At 36.1% G+C, this 19,744-nt stretch overlaps 1 long non-coding RNA gene across 1 annotated transcript in view; it reads left to right on the top strand.

Moving 5' to 3' along the window:
* LOC107051710 overlaps positions 1–19,744 on the top strand; it is a 299,217-nt gene that overhangs the window by 169,006 nt on the left and 110,467 nt on the right. Inside the window, exons 13-16 of the long non-coding RNA XR_006939094.1 lie at positions 2,193–2,377; positions 3,542–3,587; positions 3,917–4,046; positions 11,423–11,591. This is a non-coding gene — a long non-coding RNA (uncharacterized LOC107051710). The remainder of the gene's footprint in view (positions 1–2,192; positions 2,378–3,541; positions 3,588–3,916; positions 4,047–11,422; positions 11,592–19,744) is intronic.

Below are 19,744 nucleotides of genomic sequence, written 5' to 3'. Positions count from 1 at the left end.
TTATCCATCAGAAACTACAAATAGATTTGCATGGAACAGATAGCATTTGGCAGAAAATTTTTGGATAAATAGACATATTAAAGATGCAAATACAAAAGCTTTCTTACACAAACCTTTTTTGTTCTTTAAAATTTGTTGCCAAAAAAACCACTGAAGGCAGGATTTTGCAGATTATGTCTGGAAAAGGTATTTGTGCTATGTGAAAGAGGGAGAATTTCCCAAGTATGTTTTTCTATGCTGGAAGAAGACCAAGTCTAACAAGTGAAATTCTCCTGAAAAAGGTTGAACATTTGTTTTGGAGAGGATCTTGTCTAAAGTTAATGTAATAATTACTTAAGTGGGGTTTCCTTGTAACTCACAATCAACTTTAGAGATAGCAGTGGTCCTTATAAACTACTCCAAATATAGTGATAGTGTGCAAAGTGAATCATTCAGCAAGACTATTCAAGTCATATTCTTGTAAATTAATAACTGGACATTGGTCCAGTAAATTAATAACTGGACATAATATTGGCACAACTGGACTTTGTCTTTCTTCAGTCACCATGATGCTACTCAATCTAAAGTTCATTTACTGTGACAACTGCAATACTTTCATGCAGAAAAGCCACACATCAAATAATCTGAAAAGTTTTTAAGTGGGCCAGTGCTGTAAAATAAGTCTTTATATAACCTGAAGTTTGAAATAATCCAAACTTAGAGGCAACGAAGGCTGATAAAGTTAGAAGGGATTAAGGGCAAAGTAGTTAGATGGAAAAGAGAAAGCAGCAGTTCTGGAGGAAAACTCACAGATAATCAAAAGCATTTCTGAAGGAAAGTTTGGGGTCTTCTAGAGTTAATCCTCTCTGTTATAACACAACACTTGTAAGATATTTAGATAAGGGGCCATGTAATAATGATTACGCATAAAAGCACTTATACAATCTACAGTATCATGTGAAATTCTCTCCTCAGTGGAACATAGGTTGAGCATTAGAGTGCCACTGTATGCACTATGTTAATTTAGGAATATTTGTATCATTAGAACAGGAAAAACAAAAGAAAACAATACAAAAAAAAAAGTGTGTTATTTTGTCTTACTTTGATGTAAATTCCTCAGAATGGTGTGATAGGTAGGGAATCTGCTCTTAAGAGATCTGAAATCTCTTGTGTGAATCTCTAAGTTTTACAAAAGAGAAAGAGAAGATCAGTCTTAATTTTTGTTCTGCTGCTCTCCTCCCTGTGATGAGTTCTGGGAAGCTCATATAGAAGTGTCTTCTCATCTCTGTAGTTATTAGAAGGTGTGTTCAGTGCTTTGAATAAAACATTTGTTCGACTACCTGGTCACAAGAAGAAAGAGCTCTGTGCACAAATAGGCGTATATTATGGATGTGGTTAGCCTTTAATTGTAAAAAGTTTAAGCATTAAATTCTATTCATAAAGTATCTTGCAGAACTGGCATGTGATAGCACCCTAACAGTAGTTCACACAAATATCTCTAATTAAGCTTGTTCCAGTATTTGTCATACATAAATTCAGCAAAAATGCCAAAAGACCATTTAATAGACTATTTATAGTGATTTTTTTTTTTAATTAAGGAAATTGAACACAATTTTTATACAATAATTTTAAGTCATTTCTTTGTAGACTGTCACGGAGCAATTCCTTTAATATCCAAAGTCTGTGAAAGATTTCAGAAAGATGAAGACTGTAAGCATATGAATTTCTGAAGGTCTGATAATGGTTTACCTGTGATTGTATTAGCAGTCCTAAAGTTGGCTGGATGAAGAGCAGGCATCACATGGCAAATTATAAAGAAGATTTTTGTTCTATTGGGAATGATACAGTTCTGATGCAGATGAAAAAGACACTGTAGATTTGACTGTGTCACATATATTAAGCAACTAGAAAACTGTTCTGGAAAGACTCAGTATGCATAAAAATATCTTATTTTTAAATCTTTTCTTACTCTCATGTCTCTTTTTACTTAAACAATTTTTTGTGATGAAGTTCACATTCATTTTTATGACATTAAAATGTTACTTATATGTTTCAAAAATGCAATAAAGTCTTGCATGAAATAAAAAATGAAAACCCTGTTACTCGTGGGAGGAAAAGATCATTGACTAATAGTAGCAATCATAATAAGTAGAAGGATGTAAGCTCTCATATCATTTGAGATACTAATATTGATATTTATGTAATCCTGTTAGGCTTCCAGTATGGAAGAAGTTGAAAATGGACATGAGAGAGAATAGGAGGAAATGCAGTATGGTACTTTCAGAAGTAATCGGTCAGGAGATAATTATTGCAAACATAGATACTTAGTGGGAGGAAACTGCGCAGAAGGCAGAAATGACTGAAATGACGTCGAGATGACAACACATTTAAAAATGAGGTAAGTTCTAATGATGCAGTACAAGAGGGAAAAATGCAAGCACACCATATTATGGGGTCAACAAATATCCCACCTGTGTGGCACCATTGAAACAATCTGAAAATACTTTATCAGCAGATTGTGATAAAAAGATAAACCAGGATGTTCAGGAGTAATTCAGAAGTGAAAAAACAACAAACAAACAAACACATGGAAATTAATTCAAGTGGCTGGGAAAAAAAAACAATAGTAAAAATTCTTTCTGTAGTATTAAAATTATTTCCATTACTTATTCTGGAAAAAACAGTTGAAGACATTCTATTTTAAAATTTCAAAATATATTGAGCAAATGATTAAATTGTTTTTGGCTTTATTGCTTTTAACCAGGAATATTTTGGCTAAGAAATTATTTTTAGGTGAGTATTATATTCCAAGAAAAATAATATTTCTACCCAAAATTAGTATATGTATCTAGTAATCTACGTGTGTGTGTTATGTGGTGCTTGCATGTTTGTTTCAATCACCAACTTACTTACTTATTGAAAGCCACAGTGAGACAGGAAGAAGGGAAACTGGATAATGTGCAGGATTACATTACATATATAACAGTACTTGTGTATAAAAATGGCCCCTTAAAAAGGTGATTGACTCTGTTTGCATCTGAGACAGAGTTAATTTTCTTCTTGGGTTCTGGTATGATGCTATGATTTGACATTAGGAGAAAAACAGTGCTGATAACACATTGATGTTTTAGTTGTCTCTATACAGTGTAGTATAGAGCTAAGGACATGTCAGTTTTTCAGCTTTTCGTGTGTCCTGCCAGCAAGGGGGTTGGAGGGGCACAGTAAGCCAGGAGGGGACAGAAATGGGACAGAAACAGGATAGCTGACCTAAACTGGCCAAAGGGATATTCCATATCATATGACATCACGTGAAAAACAAACAAGCAAAAAACATTAAAATGAGGGGAACTGGCCAGGGAAATGACTGCTGCTCAGAGACTGCCTGGGTATTGGTTGAGAGCCGAGCGACTGTGTTGCACATCACTTGTTTTGTAAATATATATTATATTATTATAAATTCCATTATTATTTTCCTTTTCTCTACTGTCTCGGTAAATTGTGTTTTTATCTCAGCTCAAGAGCTCTATGCATTTTTCCCCTGATTCTCTCCCTCATCCCACAGGAATTGAGGAGTGAGTGACCGGCTGTTTTGCTGAGCTGCTTGCCAGGTAAACTACAAGAAAGGAATAACTACTGGTTAAAACAAAACAGAAAAACACCTATGCCTTAGTTGCTACAGATCTGTCTCCCTATTTGGACAGACTCTAGAGTACTCTATTAGACAGAAATGATGGGAACAAAGGCTTTGATCCTGGGGATTTGAAGGAAGGGCCAGCTGCATGCTTTGCATATGCAGGTGAGAATGGGTACAGGACAGTGTGTTTCTGCCTTCACTACCAAGCAGTCTGAGGTGTGAGTGCTTTGGCAAGACTCTATTTTTTTTTTTATAAATGCTTTGAATAAAATCTGTTGTGACTTTTTTCCTCCTCTTTCTAAGAAGTGCTTAAAGGACTGGCACAGTTACCTCCCATGAACCTTCTCTTCTATCAAGTCACAGCTGAGGATGGTGGGGAGCACAGAATTGCCTTCCCTCTCCCAGGAACGAGGACCAGGACATAAATTGCCAGGTAGTAGAGTAGAAGTGCTTGAATTCAGTTTAGAATATGCATATTGCTGTGTTTAAGAACTTACATATCTTGATGTTTTCATTTCAGTAGGTTTGGGGTTTTTATGTTGTTTTACTTCTGATTTGTTTTGTGAGACATGCAGATGTCATAGTTTGAGGTTGCTTGGTACACAATAGTAAATACTCAGATGTGAAAAACATATAGAAGATCATTTTAAAACACAAACAAAATACTTACAGAAGGAAAAAAGTGGCTTTTTTTTAAACCTATTTCTGTTAAGGTATTTCTTCTAGTGTCATAAAAACAAATTGATCTCTTAAATAAACTGGTGCATGCAAGACTATGATTTACTTATCGAGGCTCTTTGCTCAGTTTTCACATGATGATTTGGAAATCCACCCCCTACTGCCTAGATTGAAATTATGAAGTGAATTGGAGAAGAAGAAATGGATTTATAGCTAGCAATTGCTCAGTATCTAGGTATTTCAGTAAATTCAGAGTTGCCCAGAGGAGTCTGAAACAATTCTGCCCATCTTCAGCTTGGGAGGGCTGTGACCACAACCTTAAATGAAGAGCTCCTCAAGAGGCAAAAAAACAACATCAAGTGTGCTGTGGGGACGAACATTGTGATGCAACTGAATGTCATTGAGAGGCAAAATACGATATATCAGCCCTAAATAATGAATGCAAATTGTGTTTTTAGGATCCAAATGGGAAAGCGTAAAAGTCTACGAAAGCTTTTATTTATGATTTGTTCATTTAAAGCTTCAGACCATTAAGTATCCATTAAATCACTATTTTACATGCTGCTAAGTGCATCTCTATCATCAGAATAAAAAGATTGTTTTAATTCACCTTATATCAGACAAAATGTTTTAATAGAGGACATTTGTGATAACAAATTGGCTGGAATTGGAAAGCAAATTAATGCTGAGTCCTGACAACCGGATATCTTTATGATTTTGTTTTTAGTGTTTTGTATGTGCATGAACAGTTACACTCCGTATCTGTTTATTTTTGTTTAGATTTCAGTTGCAATGATTCTGCCCCAAATAAAATTTTATTTTCATCACACTGGTAGGGTTCTTTAGACTCCTATGGTTCCTACTAACTTACTGTGAAGCTCAGATTATCTCTTTTTAAACATTTTATAATGTTCTCTGGCTTCTTTACTAACTACTTCTATAATTTAGGATGTGTTCTGAAAATGAGGAGTAGAAACAAGTAGATGAGAAGAAATTGCATAGTTTCCTCCCCTGGGATATATCAAGGTTTGCTTTTATTTAGGGGAAGGTGGAATTTTAACACCAGCCCACAGAACATTCATTTGGAGAAGTTGAAATATTTTGTTTTGGCATTTTTGATTGAAATGAAAAGCTATTCCTGAACCTGAAATGGTTCATTTTCTTTTGTTCATGAGCTGATCAGCATGCAGCTACATTTGTATTGCTGTTATTGCCTGGGATCCCATTTTCTCTGTGGGGCTGAGAAATATTCCTCCCTGGATGATGTGATTGAAATACATATAGCTAGCTAATGACTTACATGGCTATATAATTGGCTGTAACTTGAAACTCTTCCTCACTTGTGCTAAAAATGTCCAAATTCCCAAGACAATATTCTAAGAAAATGATTTTCATTGATTTTTAAGCAAAATGCATCATCCTGTTTAATGCAATAAATTGTTGCTATTTGGACTAAAAAAAAAAAAAAAAGAAGAAAAGAAAAGAAAAAAAGCAGTTTTCAGAAGGAAAATACTGATGTTTGGAAAATATTTCTAAACATAATTTTTAGGTGAAATTATTTCCTAGTAATTCTGGATTTATATTCTATGTCAATGTATGCATCAGGAGAGGTCATTCTCTGTCTCTCAGGACCTTGTGGCTTGCTTCTGTAATGACAAGTTCTCATTAATGGGAAGGTTCTCAAATGTGGGAAGGAGAAACTGAAAAGCAGAAGGGGTAAAAAGAAGCATCTTATAGAAATCTGTGGCCTGGAAAGACAAATAAAGGGCAATCCTGCAGTTCCTTGCTCAGACGCTCTAGCCAATTAAGCAATTATATTATCACGGGCTTCTCTGAGTAGCTTTTTCTGCCAGCCCATCTGCTCTTCTCCTTAACTTCCCTGAGTCTGCTATTTGCAGCTCTTCCATCTTCCCCTGAGTTGCTTCTCTAACACTGTTTTCTACCTTCTGGCTGTCTTTTCCCCAGCTTCTTCCCTATTATCGATCACATAACAGCAACTCCTTACTAAGAACTGCTAGACAAAAGGCCGTACACTTTCATGCTTATCTTCTGTGATGATTCAGTATGCTGTAAAAATAAGCTTTTAAAATACATCACTTTTAAATCTGTTTTTAGTGACCTTCTGCTTACCCATATGTCAATAATTCCTCCCAAAAATTTCAAATTCAGTACCTTAAAGTGTTTTTCAACCTAATTCAAACTGTAAAGGAAATGTACATCTTTCCTGTAAATTTGAGGAATTGTTGTTCACAGTGTGAAAATGATACTTTCAAGAAAATATTTGCTTGTTCTTCTAAGTTATTGTATATTTTTCCAAGGATTCTATTAATCTGTATTAGTCACTTATATAGATAAGAAAATGACTCTGAAGGGGAAGGCATTTATTAACAAAAAAAACTTATGTAGTGCATTACTTCAGTTTGGATCAATTGTTTTGTTACATTTGGATAATTAGTTCAGATCCAATTAACAAAACTATCAAAACTGGGAAGCAGATGAGGAAATGTGTAGAAATGAAAAATAGCAGTTCAATTAGATTTTTATTTTTTCTTGATATTAGGTTAAAGAGATTTATTGATGAGCTTATATTTAACTTCTTGTTTTGTTTGATTTTATTAATTGAACCAAAGATAGAATGTGTCACAGGAAAAACTGAAGTGTTTAAAGAAAGAAGAAAAGGTGCCTTTAAGACTTGTGAACATGTTGTGTAACAGCATCCCTTCAGCACTTTGCCAGATTGTCCTCTATTGTAACAGATCCTAAAATTCAACAGCAGCAATATGGATTTATGCACATTTTATATGTATCATAGGAAAGACTTAGCTTTTTTCTTTTTTTTTTTTTTTTTTACTAGACCTTTTGTTTCTGCACATAGAAAATCAATCTTATTTAATGCATCAGGAAACTTTCTCTCTTAAGACTTGTTGCCTTTCACTTTGGGTTATCCTCTCAGCCAAATCCTGCAAGATTATAATTGATTTTAAAAGTCAGCAGCAAAAGTATTTGATCTTTGGGTGACAAACAGTCAAAGAGGAGCCCTCAGGATCAGTGTTAAACGTCAACAAAATTAGATTCATGCCAGAATAGGCAACTTAGAAAAATTCAAAACCAGCTGTAACGTTGACAGTAATAAATGGAAACTCAGCAAAATGAGGCTATTAGTCAACAATGTGTAATGTCATAAACTTGAACAAATCATTATAGAGCAGCTCAGGCCTGAATTAAAACCAAACAAGCTGAAACAGGCAATATTGTTGAGATAGATAAGATGCATTTATTCAAGACAATAAAACAACATTTACATTAGAATAAAAGCTGAAGTTTCAGTTAATGTGTTCAAGATTATTTGGATATCATCACCTGAAATGGACAAAGGCATCTGCATGCATCTCATGCACTAAGTGCAAATTTGGGGCCACAACTTAAGAAGGGCATTAAGCTATTAGAGAGTACCCAAAGGAGGGCTAGGAAGAAGATGACGGGTAAAGAAAGCAAGATGTACGGGGAGCAAATGATATCCCTTGGTTTGTTTGGCCCAGACAAAAGGAGAATGAGACTGAAGGGAGACTTCATCAGCCTACAGCTCCTCACAAGGAGTGGAAGGTCAGTGCTGATGACGGGGACAGGGCCCAAGAGAATGGCATGGAGCTACTTCAGGGGAGGGTCAGGTTGGGTGTTAGGAAAAGGTTCTTCACCAGAGGGTAGTGGGCATGGAACAGACTCCCCAGGTTGTTGCACCAAGCATTCTAGACTACAAGAATCATTTGAACAGAACTCTCAGAAATATGGTTTGATTTTTGGGGTGGTCCTATGTGGAGCCAGAAGTTGGACTGGGTGATCCTTTTGATCCCTTCCAATTCTAGATATTCTGTTCTCTTCTTTTACATGCACGCTACTAGTAGTGGAGTGTTCAAATCTAAATCCAATGATGGAAATCCCATTAGAGGTAGTGGGAATAGCATGTTGGATGTAGTGAGGGTTTCATTGGTTGAACCATAAAAATGTGAGACAGACCAAACAATCTTCACTGCTGTTTACAAGAAACAATGGTAGGACTATTAACTACTGTGCTGTCACAAGCTACCAAATTCAATGCCATTTATGTCAGAACAAGAAGGAAAATGTTAACTGACAACTAAAGAAAGGGCCAAACCTCTTTTTTTGTTGGGTTTGTTTGTTTGGTCTTGCTTTTCCTCTTTTCCTTGTGGTTCTTTAAAAGAATCCATGTAGAAAACTGTAGAGAGCTTAGCTTAAGGCCTGTTTTCTTGAAAATATGCAAGCATAAATATCAAGAGCACCCAAAACAATATCAGTATGCAAAACAGCAAGGCTCAAAACAGCAAGATCAAGGTTGAGTTAAATTGACCAAACATGAAAAAGCACAAAGCAACCTGAAGCCACAGCCATAGGACAGATGTAAAGGATGCTGTTGAAGTGACACAACCACAGATGAAACAACCAGAAAACTACTTCAAGAAGACAAACTTTCACAGCATGTCATCAGTTTTCTGAATGATAGGAAATAAGCATAATGGGAGAAAATGGTGGTTTCTGGTCAAAAACTAATTAATAAAATTGTGTGGATGACATTATGTTTTACCATTACATGGAGCTTTTTCTTTTTTCAAATAATGCACAACATGGTGTTGAGGAATTCTAACCCTGTCAGTGCTATGCAAAGTAGAATTTTTTTCTGTTTGGTCAGGTCCACAAATTGTGCCTTTAAAAACTTCAGCAAGTAGTACAGTGTTGATTTTTCTGCAGTAGTTCTAAGTAGTGATATTGCAATAATCTAATGCACAAATAAGCTCAAGAATACCTAATGCTGAAAGAAAAAAAAAAATCACTCGTGCATAAGAATGAATGCTACAGTTTAAGTCATGCAAATTTTTACATACTTCTTTGCATGTATGTTAACTGAAAATAAGCAGTATTTTTTTTCTTAGAGATTTGGAGAAGCACTTTACTCCTGTTAGGAGTGGATCTGAAACAACTCTGAATACACAGGAACGTTCTATTCGCCATACCTTTTGGATCACTCTGTTCTAGGTCAAAAACATAATATTTATAACATTTATATAATGTTTCTGTCTTGTAATCTATCACCCTCTGAAAATATTTTCTTCAGATTATTGTGTGTTGCCTATGCTTTTTTAAGTGGAAGGTTGGTCATTGAAATTTATTTCTCATCCAGAAGGTATGTAAGTAGGATGTATCAGATTTAGGTTGATTTTAATTTTTTTTCTAGAAGCAGGAAACGGTATACCGGATCTTGCATATGGGTCCATTCCTATGAGTGCAGTGTGCAACTCCAAGTACAAATACAGGTTTAAATCTCAGTCCATTGTGTTTCAACCAAGAAAAGGAAATGAATAAGTATCTAGGCAGTATAGACATAGGAAATCAAGTATGGCTTTAATTTTCATCACAGGCTCAAATATTTAATCATGACAGATGATTTTGTACACAGATGTACACACAATTTCATTCACTCACGTAATTTACTCAGTGCACATTCATTCTTGTCTGGGAAATACTTGAAGTCCACTCTGGGTTTTGAAGGGCTCTGCCTTCATACAAAGCAGCACCAATCTGTCTACAAGTCCTTCATTATCAGTCATCCTTCCAGGCTGAGAAAGCTAGGAATTACCATTTAGCAGTCAATAGTCATGAGTGCCTGTGGCTTTAGCTCATGTTATTAAAGTTAATAAAAAGCCTTGTATTGCCACTTAGAACGAGGTGACTTTTAAATCTTTTATTAGTGCTCTGAAATCTAGGTCTTCTCTAGACTCCATTAAAGCCAGTGGAAGACTTTTTATTGACTTGGAAGAATCAATAATGTGAATAGCTTCTCACGTTCCTTCTTCCAGTTTTCATCTCTGCAGTGGCTTTCCTATCTTTGTCTCCAGGTGATGGAGTTGTGCAGTTAACTCCGATGCAAACAACAAGCCGAAATAAACCAAGCAAATCCCACTCTTTTATCTACATTTTCAAGCTTGTGAGACTTTATAGCGGGCTTCTAGGTGACTTTGTGCCAGCTAGTGACCTTGTAACACTGACTTGGCTGTGTTTTCAGTCCTGTTTTCAAGGCCTTTTTGTTGTTTCTCCCTTGGTTGTACTGAAGTCTACTTGTTGCCTTGTCAAATATTTGTTTCTGTTTCTGTGTGAGTAAACATCTAACATCAAATTGTTTCAGAATTTGTATTCAGCTGACTGTTGTGCTACTGTTTAGCAGAGTTCAAAACCTGGGCAAATAGCAATTTGTTTGGGCTGGATAAGTAATACCTTATTTTAGAGGGCACAAATAGCCATGTAATTATTTTGAATTAAGAAATTACCGTATCATTTCAGGCTCATTACACGGGTATTTATTCTCAGCAGATTATGTGCAGACTGTTACAATAAATGAAACTTTTATTTTAAAAGGAAAATAAGTTTAGTAGAAAAGAAAGAAGAGACACACTCCTGGTGAGCTTCAAGGCCTTAAAATGGGAATTCCACCAGAGATGTATGGAGCTATGTTTTCAGGTTGAATACTAAATGATTTACAGTTCTTGCATGGTGCTGAAGTGAAGAAGCAGTTAGCAATGCACTTCTTATTTTGTACTGTTTCACGTGATATGGCAAAGAGTTGTAGACTACACAATCCTAATTAGGAAGGGCAGAATTCCTTCAAATGGCTAAAGAGATTGTTTATATGTTTTTCATCTATAAAGTCTAAATACTATAATTTCCTGAAAAGTAAATTTCTAATTGTTACCACTTCTGTTTTTTCAAATGTTTATCAGGAAACTACCTGTCATGAAATCTGTAGCTCTTCTGGAAGCTCTCCATTGATGCTTGGTTCTTGAAATAGAAATACCCTGAGTTGACACAAGATCTTGGGAGAATTGGCTGCTCTAACTCAAGCAGCGACTGAGAGCAATGAGCTGGGAAGTGCCTCAGCTCTAAAGTCTCCATTCTTACCTTTCTGTAATAGAGAAATTAACTGATCTGTGGGCTAATTGAATTCAGTTTTCTCTGTGTTCATTGCACTTCTGTGCTAAAACACATCACAATGAAGGTGGTGTGCTTCCATCAGTTAAAGCCCCCTACAACCTAACACTGAATCTATGTTGTGTTTCTTCCAAGACACTGATCACAGACAAAGGGCCAACATTTTCTGAAGGACCTCATCCAATGGACACCGTGAGTCTTCAGTGAGCTCTGCATCAGGCCTCTATCATGCTCCAGCTTATTTCACAGGACCTATGGCAGACCCAAGTCCTCGGCTTCCCAACCTCAGCTTTCTCAAACAAAAGTAAGATTGCCTTGGTTTCCTTTCATGATTATAAATGCCTATTTAATCTTTCTAATCTTAACAACAATTGAAAGGGCTAGCAGACAAAAATGTGAGAATATTTGCTGTGAGGTAGAAATTCACCTAGTCATAAAATAATTGCTTCTAAACTGTTATTCATCTGTTATTCATTCATGGCATGATTCTAATTACGTTATACTTAAGGGATCATAATGAAACAGACTTCCAAATTTACCCTGGAGCATTTTTTTTTTTCTGCAGTATTGGATTGGAAAGCAGTAATTTGAATAAATGAAATGAGTAACTGAAGACAGACTCTCTACTTTCCCTCTCTCCAATATGTCTCATTAAAAATTAAAAAAAGAAAAAAAAAAGAAAAGAACCATATCATTTAAGTAATTAGCAGGATGTTGACAAAATGTAGAAAGTGCACAGCAGATATTTTGTATACTCAGCTCAAAACAAATTAATAAAACAGATTTCTGTACAGATAAGTCAAGCTTGTTTTCTGAAGGGCAAAATTCTTATATGTGCATAATCAGCTGAAGATGCAGGAGGCAGTGAGTGAAGAAATGTTCATGGAAGCTGTAAATAGCCTTGTTATTCATTTGAGAAAGGGAGAGCAATGTGTGTTATATAGATGTCAGGCCTTGTTCTTAGAATAAAGGAGGTAATGAGTGCTGTTGCTGTTTGGCACAAGAGAAACCAAAATAAGCGTTGGAGAATTGCAGTATATTTGCTGTGATGTACAACAGCAAGAAATTACTAGATTCTACTTCAGACCTTTCCTTGCTTTTCCTTCCACTCCCGTGAACTTGCCCTGCTCTAACCGCATTTCTCAGCTGTAATGGCAGTTTCCTGAAGATCAAAATTTTCTCTCTGTTGTGAAGCCTGAGCTTTGTAAAAGTCAGAACTCTCTTGTTCTGATTCAATGCATTTCTTTCTTTGGTCTTGTTCTTTTATAATACTGGCTTGATTTCAGTTAATTAATTCAGGTCAGTGCATTCCTTCCACAGATGGTTAGAGACACAGGATGTTTTCCAAAGGCTTTGAGAATGAGCATGTCCAGTGAGATGAGGCTGCTATTAAAGAGCTGAACACAGGCCAACGCACCTGAATATGATCTAATGAGCGTAGTGCAACTAGGCATCTTGGATGTGTTTATTAGAAAAGTCATTTAATGACAGATCTCCCCAATATATGTGGATGTTGTCCTTCATGTTTGTAGATTTACCTCTAAAATAAAGGCAGCCTGTTCTTTTGCTCCACCCTTGAATTACTACTTAATTCCAAAAATCACTGTGTTTCACTACTATGAAAGAGAAGTATTCTTTCAGTCCTTTCAATCCTATTCTCACTCTTGGTATTTTACTTTTAGAAAGGATACAGGGAAGATGTGCTCTTTCACAGGGATCCTTCACTGTGTATCAATAGATGGCAGTAGTTGAATTTTCATATAAAAAAAAACATACCTGGAAAATTGTTGCAATTGGCTTTTTTTGTAAGAAAGAATGAATGTACTCTTTTATGGGTTAAAAGTAGGACAACTTCTTTCATAAATCAGATTCAATGTGCAATTTCCCTTCTTTCTTTCATTCTCAAAAATATTAAGATCAAATTACTTAAAACAACACCACATTTGCTGGAAGCCATAAACTGAAATATTCCACATGCTCAACAAGGGATCAGAAACAAGAATTGATTCAGTTCTATGAATATTTCATTAGAGCCTCTTTAGAAAATTTTACTCGTGGAATGGTTATAATTATTCACTTACAAACAGATCACCAATATCTGTACCATAATCCTGATGCAGGAATTCTCACATTTCAAAAGGATTTACTTCTTCTGGATTTTCCCCAATTATTTTCTTAAGAAAAATACATGTATTATGTTGCCCCCTTGTACGTACGACTTAGTTTAATTAATAATAAAGTCTATTTGAAATTGGCTATTTTAGTAATTCTAGTGAATATGAAAGCAAGACCATAAATGACTGTAATGTCCATTGTTTTAATGGAACAAGTCCAAAGAGCTGGTCAATTTAACTAGTTACTCTGGAATTTGGGTAGATATCAAAGATAGAAATATAGTTAGACTAATTTTCAAAAATGCCTGTGTGGGTCATCTTGCTGTTATCAAGGTGACTCTGAATTAGGAAATAGTCTCCACATATTCCTGAGAATTCTACTAGGTGCTATCTTCTTTTTAAAGGGCACAAACATACTTGAAAAGCTGTCCTTTTGTTACCAAGAAGGAGTGTACAGCATTTATTTACTATAGAAAGAATAAAACTAAAGTAATTTGTAGTTGGAAACTATCTGAAGAGGTTATCTAAACATTTCTTATTCAGTGAGGCAAATTTGAGAGTATTTAGATGAATGCCTTCTACGTGTCTGTCTAATGTGGTTCCTACATCCTGACAAAAACAGGTAAAACTCTTCAATGATTCTATGTGACTAGAGGAAAAAAAAATTACCTAATAGCAGTAAAGGTTTTTTGTGGCATCAAGCCTTGATCTTCACTGCAAGTTTATTCTACTCCTCCATGAGTTCTGCTTATATTTCTTGTAATACAAAATCATAATCATGGTATTTCTGGAGAAATTTTAATAAAATTAACACCTTTTCTCCAAAGGCTTGTGTATATTTATGATATGTTCTGATTGAAAACTCATTTTAAACATCTCAGATTTTTAGATTGCTTCGATTTTCCTCATCGGATTCAAAATAACCCAGTAAGCTAAAATATATGGCTATTAATATATCAGAACTTAGTGAAAGGAAACACACAGACTTATGGCAGAAAAATTCTGAACATTGTATCTTCTAAATTCCCGGGTCTATTGGAACATTCAGTGCTTTTTCACTAACTCAGCTTTTTAATCTTGGTCATGACTATTTAAATTCTTTAGTTTATATATATATATTTTTTATTTTATTCTTTTCTTCCTTTCTGCTAGTGCTTAAGTGCTACTACAGTGAGAAACATTCCAAACCAACAGATTCTTGTGGCATACATTTCTGTTAGCAGTCAGGGGAAATACATTGCCTAGTAATTGGAAAACTGGTATTTTCAGATTGCTAGTTCAGTTCAGGGGATTGCAAAATGCTGCAGGTTTGCATTCAGTATTATCTAAGCTCTTTGAACCTTGTATTTCCAAAGCTGTGCTATACCAAAACATAGTTTTCCCCAATTTGTTAGGTAAGCTCTCTCTGGATAGAAATGCATTGGCCCAATTATTTTTGTGTTCTATTACCAAGTGACACAATTATTGCTGTATCATTTTAAAATTCTGATTTAATAAGGTACTGTTGTTACTGTTGCAGGCTTTGAAAAGTATGAAGCACTGACATACCCATTTCATTAATAATGACCGCACCTTGAACTAAAAGATAACTCCAGATCCTCAAAGTGCCCCATTTAATGCAATTGTAGAGGAGTGTACCACTACTGAACAGAAACAAGAATGTAAGGAAACAAGTTGTGTTGATTGGTATGACTAGCGGTTACTCCAAGAAAACAATAATTTTTAAACGTTATTGAAATTGAAGATACTTTGGCTAACCTTATTGACAAGATCTTTTAAAAAGCCATGCAGTGAGCATTGCTCTCTGGCAAACAGTGGAAATTTAGGACTGTATGATCTTGTCCATCCATTTCCCGTGAAGCTAAAATAAACCTGTTGCATACTTATCTACTTCTTTAATGATTTTTCAGTCTGGTCTCCTTTTTTATAAATTGAAACCACTAAAATAGATGTTTACATGCTTTTGCACTCCATCTAAGTGGATGCAATTTTTATCCAAAAGTGAGTTTTACTCACATATCTACAAGATGTTGCACTTTACATGAGATGCATTTTGAATGATGAAAAAGAACCTTAAGCAAATGGGTGAAGAATGTTATCTGACATTTCCACTAGATCATAATACATTATTTGAGTCAAACATCTGTCAGCCACATGGTAGTTCATTTTCCTAAACTGAGCATTATAGGCAGCTGGATAACAGTAATGTTGCTCAAAGAAACTGTAGCCGCTGTTTAATGGGGCAGATGATACTCATATTACCAGCAGTGTGAAACTCCAAATTCCTTTGGTTATTTCCTGTGCCCCTTTCTCTGCTCTTAGCCTGGAACTTGGCACACTTTGTACTTCCAGATCTAAAAACATATTCTAGGAATAAAAGAAGATTTAAGTGACACATGTCTTTCTCATTGCTTTGAAAGTCCAGAGCTCAGATATCATCTTTCCTGAAATCATATTCAAAACATACTGAAGAGTAAGGGCGGAAATGAAGAGATTTGACTTAATAAGATTCGTCTCTATCTTCTTATAGGATCTTTCTAAAGCAGTGCCTATCTGTAAGCCATAACCAAAACATCATTTCCAGTTTTCAGAGCAACTTAAAGTGACTCAAAGATTTGCTGTGAAGAATTAAGCAGGATTTTTTCCCACAGGCACTTTCTATGAATAAGAAAATCTCTTCTAACTTATTATTACCAAGCTGCTGGAGGAGAAGATGGATTTCCAAGGATTAAAAAAACCAAAACAAACTCTGTAACCACTGAGCTTTAAAGAAATTTGTCTGATCCATTTCTCAGAGATCACTGTTTTTTTTTCAGTAATGGGTTTACACGTTCCTTTTCTTATGGTAAGAAATCCTCATCCAAAGTTGAACAGTTTCTCCAATACATCTATATATTTGTATATATATGTATACAGCATCAGCAAGTGATTTTAGACCAGAATATTGCCAATGGAAAACTGATTCCCTTTTAATCAGACAGATAATACTAATTGTATTATTTAGACCATAGGGTGTAATACTACATGTAGGGCTGTGTTTATAAATAAAAAAATCATTTCATTCCAAAATGCTTGTTATTTTGAATCATAAAGATTCAAAAAAATTGCTTGCTTTAATGTAAATGCAGATACATATAATTTAACGATCAAGGTGCTGCTGGTACACATGGCCACAATAACTTTGTACCCTTTACTTTTTTTTTCAAAGTTTTAGCATTAAAAACAAAACAACAACACCAAAAAAACACAACAAGAGCATTATAACAGAAGAAATAGCTACCTGCTTCTGTATGTTTTGGTCAGTTTACCCATATAAAATGATAAAAGGGAAAAAAAGAGTGTAAACTCATAACATTGTGAGTTAGTTTTATTTCAAGAGCATCTATTTCAGCTCAGGCTGTTCATTTATCCTCAGAATTGCAGATGCTGGATGTACTCTAGAGCTCCTCAAAGCATCATGTAGATTTAAGCACCAGACTGTCAGAATCCCAGCTGCAGGCTAATGAACATATTTGGATTTAATTTATTTTTTTTCTTCTTTCTAATTATTTTTTCTTCCACTAGAGTGGAGACAAGATAATAAATAAATATACTATAAGAATGTAGAGGAAACACAGACATTACTACCACCACTTTATTCTTCTGCCTAGGCTGCTATTCTGCAGAAGTTTCACAGCCTCTTCTTTATGAGGGTTATTGGGATGAGTAAATGTTGTTTTTATTTCCAGGCCTTTTCAGATCTTCTATCAGAGCTTTGGGTTTGGAAACATTTGCAGTAATGTTGCAGTAAAGTGGTACTTCCACAGTACCACTTGGTGCTTCTCTACAGAGTAGATACCTTTCCATGGCTGTATCAGTTATAAAAGCAAACCTATTATGTAATGGAAAATGCCTGTAGAGTTTGTTCTGTACCGAACCAGTCACTAGAACAGAAATGATTCCCAGATATATGTTTAGTAGTGAATGAGTCTCCTTGTGGATACATGGGAGTTTTGAGGCTCTGCCCAGGTTCTCACCTATCCCTTCCTGCAAAATCTCTGGATGGAGCAGGCTGATGTGGGAGCTGGATCGTGTTCTTGCGGCTCTCAGCTGCCAGATGCTCTGAGCTTACTGCTGAGCAAAAGCTAATACTAAGCAGCTGCTGTCCCTGATAGATAGCTGATCGCTGTGTGTGCCTTTGCCCTCCTGCTTTTCTTTCCCCAGAAAGCTGTACAAATAGGTATGCTGCTCCATCTCCTGTGCAACCAGCCAAGAAGCTGAAATGAGTCTGGATGCAGTCTAGAAATATCCTTGCAGCATAAGAACAAAGCACAAGATGTGCTTTGCAAGCTTCATGGTAACTGATGTAGAACATATTTCTTTGCACTGACTCTGGAAGGGACAATGGACCAAAAAACTTAAGATCAGTTCAGTTTTTCCTCATCCACTTGGTGAGTTGTTCTACTGATGGTGGGAGCAGCCATTCTTGTACTCCAATCACTGTTGTACCACTGGAGCAGGTTTCTGCTAAACTGGTGATAACCAGATCTGCATGTGCTTGGCCCAAGCAGAAATCTCTAAAGGATGAATGCAAACAGAGTTAGAAACCTCAGAACAAATACTCCAGGGTCTGTGGAAGTCTTGAAATTTCTCTTCCTTCTCCATTAGAATACAGATGGTCCCCAAAACCGATCTTCATGGGTATTTCTGCATCAGAACCACTCCCTCCCCACCCCCTCCAAGATCTCAGGTGCAAATCAGCTCCTCATTAGGGTGAGCTCTCTTCTCTCTCCTTTCCCTGATGTCCTTGGAAGGATGACAGTAAATCAGAGTTTACTTTGAAGATGCCTGATGAGTAAAAGGATGCTGAGTGTGGTCACTTTTCCTCTCACCTTCTCTGCTACCAACTCAGATATGACTTCTGGCACTGCTTTAAGCAGTTGTAGCAGGACAGCTGATGTGAGTGCATGTTATCTACTAAAGTTTTCTTGAACTCATTCTTTTCCTCTTTTCCCGGACTGATTTGCTGTCACCTTTAGTAAGGTAAACATGCTTACTTTGCTTTCTGAATATAAATGTTCTTTATAATTACAGATTCGGAGATCTTGCTGTAGTGATTGTTTTAACATCAAGGGAGTTTTTGTGTAGTTTTGTTCTTGAGTACCCAGAGGCTGTGAGGAAAGTATTAATTTTACTGTTTCAATCAAAGTAAATAAGATAAAGACAAAAAACATGTTAGCTTAGAACCATGGAAACATTCTACTGGAAGGTGTGTGGTAACACATACACAAAATAAATGTAGTGTTTTAAAATTTTGTTCAAATATCAGAAGATACCTGTGACTTTCAGCCCTTAATTAAACTGTAGGTGTTTCTTTGTTTACCCTTCCTATGTTTTACATTTATCAAGGATGGAAAGCCTGAAATGCTTCAGGAAGATTGACTGTGTTTTGTGTCAGAAATGGCTCCAACCCAGGGCTCTCAGAATTACAGTAAATCTGTGGTTTGCTGTGAGTGAGCTTAGCGCACTTGCCGGGTCTGGAAATCATGTAGTGTAACTAAGGTGATAGACCATTCACGGCTTTAATTCTGCAAGGTTCAGGGAGCCTCCTGCAAAGTGCTTGCTTTTAGTGGATTCTGGAGGACTTGAAAGAACATAGGTTTGGGAAAAAAAAAAAGGACAGAAGATAGAAAAAATACATAAAGCCTAATGAAAGTGTGTTGTTTCCTGTCAGTGTTTCTAAGTATGGACAGCGTGTTGCTGTTCATTGCTGAGGAAGAGAGCTTAGCGTTCCAGTAATGCACCTTTTGCACTTTTTCAGGTGGGAAGAGGCTATAAACAGGAAGGGAGTAAACTCTTTGAAAGGGTAGATAACAGCAGGACAAGGGGGAATGGTTTTAAGTTGAAAGAGGGAAGATTTAGGTTGGATGTTAGGGGGAAGTTCTTTACCAGGAGAGTGGTGAGGTGCTGGAACGGGCTGTCCAGAGAGGTTGCGGATGCCCCATCCCTGGATGTGTTCATGGCCAGGTTGGATGAGGCCCTGGGCAACCTGGTCTACTAAATGGGGAGGTTTGTGGCCCTGCCGGGCAGGGGCTTTGGAGATTCATGATCCTTGAGGTCCCTTCCAACCCAGGCCATTCTGTGATTCTGTGAGGATCTGTTTTCTGTTTAACTTTTTAATGAATAGTGTGTAAAAGAAGCTCTGTTTCTTTTGTTAGGCTGCAAGACTAAATGCTGTAGGTCGTATACAACTATTATTTATGCAAAGTCTCATGATATGATTTCACTTAATTCAGTAGTATATATTAAAATGGAAAAATATTTGTGAGGTGTTGTTTGTTTGTTTGTTTGTTTTAAGAGAGTA

The sequence above is a fragment of the Gallus gallus genome, chromosome 4 (genome assembly GCF_016699485.2).
Source record: "Gallus gallus isolate bGalGal1 chromosome 4, bGalGal1.mat.broiler.GRCg7b, whole genome shotgun sequence".
Lineage (NCBI taxonomy): Eukaryota > Metazoa > Chordata > Aves > Galliformes > Phasianidae > Gallus > Gallus gallus.
Note: the sequence above shows the minus strand (reverse complement) of the source record. Positions and strands in the feature narration are given on the sequence as shown.